At 41.6% G+C, this 9,653-nt stretch overlaps 1 protein-coding gene and 1 long non-coding RNA gene across 4 annotated transcripts in view; one reads left to right on the top strand and one right to left on the bottom strand.

Moving 5' to 3' along the window:
• Positions 1-867: 867 nt before the first annotated feature.
• On the bottom strand, positions 868-2,028 carry LOC140623797 (uncharacterized). Its single transcript, XR_012023322.1, has 3 exons — positions 1,583-2,028; positions 1,256-1,316; positions 868-1,046 (listed from the first exon to the last, which is right to left on the bottom strand). It is a non-coding gene; the product is annotated as an uncharacterized lncRNA (long non-coding RNA).
• The window catches only part of SLC9B2 (solute carrier family 9 member B2), a 63,894-nt gene continuing 55,108 nt past the window's right edge, over positions 868-9,653 (top strand). For 2 of the 3 annotated variants that reach the window (XM_072810480.1, XM_072810477.1), the window contains exons 1-2: positions 2,073-2,246; positions 2,959-3,029. The gene's annotated coding sequence lies outside the window, so the exon portion shown is untranslated. Of the gene's footprint in view, positions 1,335-2,072; positions 2,247-2,958; positions 3,030-9,653 lie in introns of those variants that run through there. The other variant, XM_072810478.1, reaches the window with a different exon arrangement.

The raw sequence follows: 9,653 nt of genomic DNA, 5'->3' as shown, positions 1-9,653 counted from the left end.
AAGGAATACAAACTTCCAGTTATAAAATAAATAGGTCACAGAGATAGAAAGTACAGCATAGGGAATACAGTTAATAATATTGTAATTACATTGTATGGTGACCACACTTACCATGGTGAGCACTGAATAATGTACAGAATTACTGAATCAATACGCTGTACACCTGGATTTAATATAGCATTGTATGTTAATTATAATTCAATAAAAATGGTTTAAAATTTTTTTTCAAGAAGAAGCTTAAGCAGATTCATGGATGATAATTCTGTACGAGAATAAGAAGTTTTTTCTTGTTCCTTTAATTTTAAGGTTCTATGTTTGTTTTTTATTTGTTGTTACTTCAAAAGACCAAATGGTATGATGCACATATACTCAGTAAATGAGCATGTAGTCTTTCCTCTTAGAACCTTAATAATTAATATTAATCCATATTAACAAGGAAAATTTTGAAATGGACAATGAAAGGATAACATTTTATGTGTGAGGAAGAATATTATGTGGTTGATGAAAAAGTTAAAATTGACAGCAAAAAATATTTTGACTAGCATTCCCAAAGAGTTCATTGATTAGAAGATTTGCTTCGGGGTTCTGGACCAAGTATTCCACAACTGCATCACAGATAGCTTGGTTTGTTATCTAGACCAAGTCACCCAATTTACTTTGGATTTTAGTTTTCTGGTTTGTGAAATTAGGGAGTTGCACAAAATGACTTGGGTTTCTTTTGGTGTATCGTAACCAAAATGCTGTACTTCTCCTCAAGTGAAGTGATGGGACACTGAAGCTTATAATTATGTTATGAAGTACTTTATACTGTGAGTGACATACATGTGAATGTATAGCGAAGACGAATAAATTCTAAATAAGCACACGATGAATTCTGCAAAATGAATTCTAACATTAGCAAACGCTTCCTCGGAGTTCTCTCACCTAATTATGAACAGTAAAACATTATAAACAATAAAGGCAGAGGTAAAATCTAACCAAAAAGTTCAATGTTCTCCAAAGTCATGTTAATCAAATCCGGTGATGAGTCAATGAAGATCATATGACTGAAAGAAAAGGAAAAATCTATTTTATTCCTGTGGTAAGAGGAAGCTGGATACCACTAGAAATTTCTGCAAGCTTTAGGAGAAGAAGAGTTCAGTTCTTCTGAACACAGTAATCACTTTAGATGCTCTGAAGACCATTGGATGGAATGTAGGTTAAGCCATCCTACCCACAAAGTAAGACCTGAGAGAAGGGAATGAATGGTTTTTACCTGGTGGAGACATTTCCTTGACGTTGTCCCTCGTGCTTGAAAAGTGGTGATTAAAACTGGCCTGAGGAGTGAAAAACAGGTAAGAATTTTTATTTCTGAAGGAAATGAAAATGACCCGGCAAGGGGCATGTGCGTATACACACACACTCACTTTGGCGGGGGAGGGGTGGAGGTGGGGGGAGGTAACACAGGAAAGGAAGACCCAGAAGTGGAAGGGAGTTTTACAGAAGAAAGTAACTGTTGATGGGAAGGTCAAAATCTAAGATGATGCGGTACGAAGGCATCGCGTTAAAGAAGCAATAAAGAGTCGAGGAGGGCAAGTCTTACCTCCCCTCATTGGTCACCCACACCGAAGAACCCTGTCTTCCCACCGTACCGGAGAAGACGCTTCTAAAAGCACACCGAAAGGTGGCGTTTGAACCCAAAATGTGGAAGTTGGTTTGGGGATCGTTAAACCCGGTAACCGGCTGTGGGGCCTGCACTCCTGGCTGCAGAGGAGCCGGCGCTGCGCGTCCCCGCCAGGGTCTCGAGGTCGCCTGGTCACCGGGGTCTGCGCGCGCTGGGCCACGCGCTCTCCGGGCGGCAGGGGCGCCGGCTCCCGGCCAGGGCGCACGGCCGAAACCCCACGGGCCCGCGCCGAGGTCTCGGGAAGCGGGCCGGGACCCTCCCTCCCGGGCTGGCTCCGGGGACCGAGACCGGGACCCTCCGTCCCGGCCTGGCTCCGGGGACGGCGGCGCCGGGAGCGCGCGGGGGGCGGCCGCGGGGACCGGGACCGGGACCCTCCCTCCCGGCCTGGCTCCGGGGACGGCGGCGCCGGGAGCGCGCGGGGGAGGCGGAGCCTCGGAAACCCGCGGCGCCGAGCGCTCCGACCTCTGCGGGTCTCGCAGCCTGGGGCTCCGCCTGGGGTGATGCGCTGCGCGCTGGGCGGATCGAGGCTCACCTGCGGACCGTGTACCCTGTTGCGCAGCCCTCCTGCGCCCGAGGCCGCGAGGTGAGTAGCCCTCAGGGGACACTAAGGGCCCAGAGCGAGTGTTTCTTGTTTGCCGGTGTTTTCCTTCTCCTCTCAACCAGACCGTGTTGCTGCTGTGGGCCACGTTAGCACCACCGAGGTGCTGAGAACCTCAGATCCTACTGACCCAGCCATCAGCTTGTTGTCTCATCCTTATTATCTCACGCTAGACCCTGGGGATTTCTTGCCCTAAAAGATTAATATCAGAAAGCCACCGTTTCCTTTAGCCTCCCGTGCAGGAATGGGCACCACCAGTGGACAGAGACAAGGCGGGTACCTCACTTGGCCAGGTCAACCTCTGTGTTCACTGAAAGACACACACCCCGGCTTCCACTCTGTAAGGAGGCCTCCACGTGACATTATTGCTGCCACCAACTGCTCTCATGAAATTCTGGTTTACTGTTTCTCTCTAAGCTAAAAATGAAGCATTTCACTTCAGCAGATATCTGTGTGTCTTCTCTGGGCCAAGCTGGCATGGAGACAGGAAATCCAAATATGAATTAAATACAGTTTCTGTCATCCAACACCTCAAAAAAAAAAAATCCAATGAATCAGAATATACTTAAGTAATTAGTGTGATTCATGCTATACTAGTGATGTGAGCAAAATGCCAGATTCACCTATTTTCTTGAATATTAAGATCTTTAGCATTATAATCCTACTGACTAGATCTTTGCTTTTTTTTGTTTTTCAGGATTGCTGTAGAAGCGGGAAAAAGTCAGTGATAGAACTCTACTCCAGAAGTTGCTGTGCCAGATATAGAAGGTTGGCACTCACATCCATTCCTACCTACTTCTAGTATGTACAGGACAAACTGGAAAGCTAAAAACGCTTCTTAGACTCCATTCCAGCTAGAGTTCTAGGTGTAAAATTAGGATCTGGCAAGTAGATGATGAACTTGTCTGAAATTTCGAAGGCAAAGGCCATCTCCCTGCTATTTTTGGCTGTTTTCTGTTGGCAGGGAAGGTCCAGGACATGCCAGTCCTAGTCTTCAGAACTGTGGGTGTGGGAAGGGCCTTAACAGCAGTGGTGACGGCCAGACTCAGCATTGTCATGTTGTATCACCACCTCTGTGGCTGTCAAGAAGCAAATGAGGAAGGTAGTGAACATATTCTTCTTCATAGTGTTCCTTGTTCCAGGCAGCTTCCAGATCCCAGCTTCTCCGGGGTCACAGCTACAATGGTGTTCTCGAACTACATAGTCCTTGCAGGGCCTTCAGATTGTAACGAAAGTAGTACATTCCTCTGTGGTTCATTTATTAGTGCTTTAGATGTCATTCCTGGAGGCCCAGCCTAGAACCTGCACTTCTAGCCCTTTCAATAATCTCTCAGCCTTTAAACAATTCACTTAATTCCCTGTATAAAACTCTCTTCCTGTTTAAAATACCTGACGTGATTTCAATTTTATGCAATGATTAATATGTTTACCATGTGGCTTCTAAGGGTCACCTAAACCAAATCTCTTCTATTTCTTTAGATGGGAAATGAAACCATGAGATTAGACTCAGGGGCTTGCAGTGATGTGAATGCCTTCAGTTTGGCTCCTCCCTCTACAGTTGCCATAGACGCCTTACAGCTGAGTTTGGCTTCTGAAGATATTTGAGTTTGTTACCCATTGACTGGTAATGAGATAATTCAGAGATAATTAGATAATTAGATAATTCAGAGATTCAGAGATAATTCAGATTATCTCTGAATTCTCTTTATGTTACAAATGTAACGTAAAATACTTCTTCATTTAAAACATCTATAGAATATGTTCTGTGACAAAGGATTGTTGAGTATCTGGTTCATGACCAACTATTTACTAGTCCTGTTGATAATTGGCAGGTCAGCGACTCTTGGTCAGCACACAAACACCAATGACAGAACAGATCTTTCCTCTGGGAGAAAGGATTTATATCTTTGTCCACACAAAGCCTAGGAACATTGTATGTGGAAAAATGGAGCTCCGTATATGTGCACTTATATAATGAGGAAGTGTCCTCAGTATTGTAGTCATGTGTCATACAGGTTAAGAAGAGTATAATTATGATAAGTTTTAAAGAGTTAACAGCCTTATAAAGTCATCGAATATCTCTTGTCAATATAATAAAAGCTCTTTACCTATTTTAGAAATCTATTATTTCTTTTTCTGCAGTTTATATGAGGGACTAAAAGGCTTGAATTTGGCAGTGTCCCTTTTCTTTGCTTTTCAGTACAGTATATGTATGCTTTTTTTTCCTTAAGGAAAATATTATAAAAGGAAGATAAAGCATGGGGGAGTACTTTATTGGGACTCTATGATGTACTTAATACTATATTACAATTTTCTGCAACATAGGCATTATCGCCATTTTATAGTTGGAAAAAACTATCCAGACTGGTCAAGTAACTTGCCCAAAATGGCCCAACTGGGAGGCAGTGACACAAGGATTTACATTCAGGGTTTTCATCTCCATTTTCCTCTGATCGCTGCACATTTTGCACCGTTATGCTCATTATACTCTAATTAATATAAATATGCTTAGAATTCCCTTCATGCATTTTCCTTTTCACTAATCATCGTTTATTTTTTTTATTTTTTTTAAAGATTTTATTTATTTATTCATAGAGACACAGCTAGAGAGAGACAGGCAAAGACACAGGCAGAGGGAGAAGCAGGCTCCATGCAAGGAGCCCAACATGGGACTCGATCCCGGGTCTCCAAGATCACACCCTGGGCTGCAGGCGGTGCTAAACCGCTGCACCACCGGGGCTGCCCCCATCCTTTATTTTTTTAAAAGATTTTGTTTATTTAGTTGACGGAGAGAGAAAGCACAAGCAGGGGGAGTGGCAGGCAGAGGGAGAGGGAGAAGCAAGCTCCCCGCTGAGCAGGGAGCCAGATGTGGCGCTCATCCCAGGACCCTGAGATAACCTGAGCCAAAGGCAGACGCTTAACTCACTGAGCCACCGAGGCGCCCCACTCCTCATCCTTAAACATGTGGTTCCTTTGCCAGTAATGATCTTTATTTTTTATAAGGCTGTCATCTTTCAAGACTTTTTTTTTTTTTTTATTCATGATAGTCACACACAGAGAGAGAGAGAGAGAGAGGGGGGCAGAGACACAGGCAGAGGGAGAAGCAGGCTCCATTCAGGGAGCCCGATGTGGGATTCGATCCCAGGTCTCCAGGATTACGCCCTGGGCCAAAGGCAGGCGCTAAACCGCTGCGCCACCCAGGGATCCCACCTTTCAAGACTTGACTCAAATATCACTTGACCCCAGCTACACTGGGCAATACCTCCTCTCTCTGTTCAGCTCTGGGCCTGCACTTCTCATATCATAATTAAATTACCTTAAGATAATACTGTTATAACATATAAACTCCAAAATCTCAGTAACTTAACACAGTAGAAGCTTCTTTCTATTCATGTAAAGTCCAATCAAGTGTTCAGCTGATGGCATTCTACTCAGTAATTGAGGAACCCATGGCTTTGTCATCGCCTAAGACTTTAAAAGTTCTTAGGTTCCAGGCATTGGACAAGAAAAGAGAGGGTATGTAGCATATTGCATGGAGGTTTCTTATAGGTAAGAAATAAGAGTAGCATGCATTATTATGCTCACATCCCCTTGGCCACACCTCACTGACATGTAAGAGAAGCTGGGAAATGTCTACTATCTGTGTGCCCAGGCACCACAGGAAACTGATTTGATGAAACATACTGGTCTCCATCCCTCCCTAAAGAACAGGGACTACATCTCAGTAATCTTCGTATCTCTTGTGCTTTACACATTATAGAAAATCAGTAAAAATCTAATGAACTTTAGTAACTGTGAAGGGATGGAGTTGCTATCTCATGTGCCTAATATAAAAACTTATGATGCTTTATTATGGTTGTTTAAGGAGTGATCTATCATTCTCTGACTAGGTTGCAACCTTTGAGTGTGGGAACCATGTCTGACCACTTTTTTTTTTTACTGTTTTCTTTTTTAATTGAAGGATAATTGACACAATGTCACATTATTTTCAGGTGTGCAACATAATAATTCAACAAACCTATATGTTATGCTGTGCTCACCCCCAAGTACCATTTGTCACTACCACTGTCACCATAACATTATTACAATGCCATTGGCTATATTTCCTATGCTTTACCTTTCATCCCTTGAACTCTTCACTCTTGAATCCCCAGAACAAGAGCTAAAATCTGGCAAGAGCTTAATAGATGTTTGTTGAATGGATAAATGAGTCCTCAGAAAGAAAGAGGGACAGAGCAATTGCTGGGTCGTAGGGCAGGTCTATTTTTAACTCTTTGAGGAACCTCCACACAGTTTTCCAGAGTGGCTGCACCAGTTCACATTCCCACCAACAGTGCAAGAGGGTTCCCTTTTCTCCGTATCCTCTCCAACATTTGTGGTTTCCTGTCTTGTTAATGTTCCCCATTCTCACTGGTGTGAGGTGGTATCTCATTGTGGTTTTGATTTGTATTTCCCTGATGGCAAGTGATGCGGAGCATTTTCTCATGTGCGTGTTGGCCATGTCTATGTCTTCCTCTGTGAGATTTCTCTTCATGTCTTTTGCCCATTTCATGATTGGATTGTTTGTTTCTTTGGTGTTGAGTTTAAGAAGTTCTTTATAGATCTTGGAAACTAGCCCTTTATCTGATACGTCATTTGCAAATATCTTCTCCCATTCTGTAGGTTGTCTTTTAGTTTTGTTGACTGTATCCTTTGCTGTGCAAAAGCTTCTTATCTTGATGAAGTCCCAATAGTTCATTTTTGCTTTTGTTTCTTTTGCCTTCGTGGATGTATCTTGCAAGAAGTTACTGTGGCCGAGTTCAAAAGGGGTGTTGCCTGTGTTCTTCTCTAGGATTTTGATGGAATCTTGTCTCACATTTAGATCTTTCATCCATTTTGAGTTTATCTTTGTGTATGGTAAAAAAGAGTGGTCTAGTTTCATTCTTCTGCATGTGGTTTATGTATACAATGGAATATTACTCAGCCATTAGAAACGACAAATACCCACCATTTGCTTCAACGTGGATGGAACTGGAGGGTATTATGCTGAGTGAAGTAAGTCAATCGGAGAAGGACAAACAGTGTATGTTCTCATTCATTTGGGGAATATAAATAATAGTGAAAGGGAATATAAGGGAAGGGAGAAGAAATGTTTGGGAAATATCAGAAAGGGAGACAGAACATAAAGACTCCTAACTCTGGGAAATGAACTAGGGGTGGTGGAAGGGGAGGAGGGCAGGGGGTGGGGGTGAATGGGTGATGGGCACTGAAGGGGGCACTTGACGGGTGAGCACTGGGTGTTATTCTGTATGTTGGTAAATTGAACACCAATAAAAAAATAAATTTATTTAAAAAAAAAAGAAAGAGGGACAGAGTTATTTACATATAGTTGGGAAATAGTAACTGAGAAAGTGACATTAGAGTTAGATCTTGAATGACTGGTAGAATTTTACCAGGTAGAAAAAAACAAAAAATGAAACCCCAGACAGCGATAGTAGTGCTGTTTTGTTGCGGTTTTATTTGCTTCACGAATAAACAGGACACAATCAGACGTTTATAAGCTCAACTTTGTTTTTATTCAGTATTCAAATATTAAAACTGAACTTCAGGGACAGGGAAGGAAAAATATATAACCTTACAATCTATATAATCTCTATTAACTAAAAGAATGGCACTAAAAACCTTGACACTGATTTTTTTAGCTATTAAAATATTATTTTCTGAATATCTTTGAGAAATATCAGTACAGAGACAGTGTTCTGATTGTTCATCCTCCATAAAGATTTTGCACCATGTCAAGATGCTAGGGAGGCACGTATAAGCCAAAGGTTCCTCATGACTGCTCTGAGCTGGCTCTGCATCAAAATCACCTGTTGTATTTGTTAGGACGCTTTTGGTGGCAGGTAACGTGACATTCAGCCAAAATTGCCGTTGAAAATACAAGTTTATTTTCTCACACGAGATGTCTAGAGGTAAGTAGACCCAGGGTTTGTTCAATAGCCCCAAAATATTAAGGTGTATGTTGCTTTCTATGAGCTAATCTTGACTTTGTCTTCATGAGTAAATGATGGCCACTAGAGCTCCAAGAAACACAGGTCCTATCCTCAGCTCCATCCCCTCCAACACACACATACACACCATTTAAAGGCAAAAAGAGGAGAAGAATAATGAATAAATAAAGTTTTAAAAATTAAGTTTTACAATTAAATAATTTTTTAAAAAAGGAGAGGGTTCTTTCCTCTCTTTGGAGGAAGGAGAATCATACCCAGTGGTGCCCAACAGCCCTTCCCACAGATTTCATTGGCAAGATATGAATCATGCTCAGTCTTAAACCAACAGCTGGCATAAAGGAATGGTGTTATAGAGACTGATTCAGACCAAGCATGATTTATCCGTAGGGGTGGAGAAGGTACACACTGGCATACCTGAGCAATAGCTCTTAGTAGGTAATAAGTTGTGTTGCAGCACTTGGGGAGATTAAATCTCTGGAAATTCTGATTTTACTAGGCCTAGAGGTAATATTTTAAACTTTCAATTAAATGCATTTGTCCTTGGTAGGGAGAGAAATTAGAAAGGAGAAAGCAAGTATTGGGCCCCTTCTTACCAAAGGATAATTTCCTTGTATTCATATCTCATTATGTAGTGTTTTACTTCACAGTGATTCAGCCAAATCACTGTATCAGTTAGCCAAATAGAATAGCAGTTGTTTTCCTTGGTTTCGTGTGGTCAGCACACCTAACACTTTCAGATAAGGTCATTTTGTTCAGGGAAACATTCTTAGACATTTTAATAATTAAATCAAGGAAATTTTAAGTCCCTCCGTTCACCTGACCTCACTGCTAGGTAGGTATCCTTTTGAAGGAAAGAATATTAGATCAGAGTTGATTAACAGCGAATCCAAAAACTGAAAGGTTTCTGTATGTTCTACATAAACATACTGTATCAGACTGAGAACCTCCACTTTCAATACATGAGTGGATAAACCTCGAAGGTAAGAGTTTTTCATTACAGAGCACTTAATGAACAATCATGGAGATGTTCTTTCAAATGTATGAATATAGCACATATAGTACTCCGGCCATATATATAAATTCTCAGTAAGATTACCCCATGAAGTATTGGTCTGTTCCTAGCTCAGACACACACAAAAAACAAGAATTACCAGGCTTTATCTGTGTAAAGATCTGTTAGCGTAATTTACCTGATAGTAGTAAGCATATTTTACTTGACCAAGAGCCCATGGACATTCACAAATTGAGAGTTCTTTGATTTCCTCTGGAATATTACAGAAAACACTTTTAAACATTGAGATTAATAAAGTACTCTGAAAAAGAGAAGGCTGATTTTACAGACATCTTTCTGTATATGAAATCGTATTTACAGAAGTGGTTTACAAAATGTGCTTTGCTTCAC

The sequence above is a fragment of the Canis lupus genome, chromosome 33, assembly GCF_048164855.1.
Source record: "Canis lupus baileyi chromosome 33, mCanLup2.hap1, whole genome shotgun sequence".
In the NCBI taxonomy this organism is placed as follows: domain Eukaryota; kingdom Metazoa; phylum Chordata; class Mammalia; order Carnivora; family Canidae; genus Canis; species Canis lupus.
The sequence above is the reverse complement of the archived record's forward strand: the minus strand, read 5'-3'. Positions and strand labels throughout refer to the sequence as shown.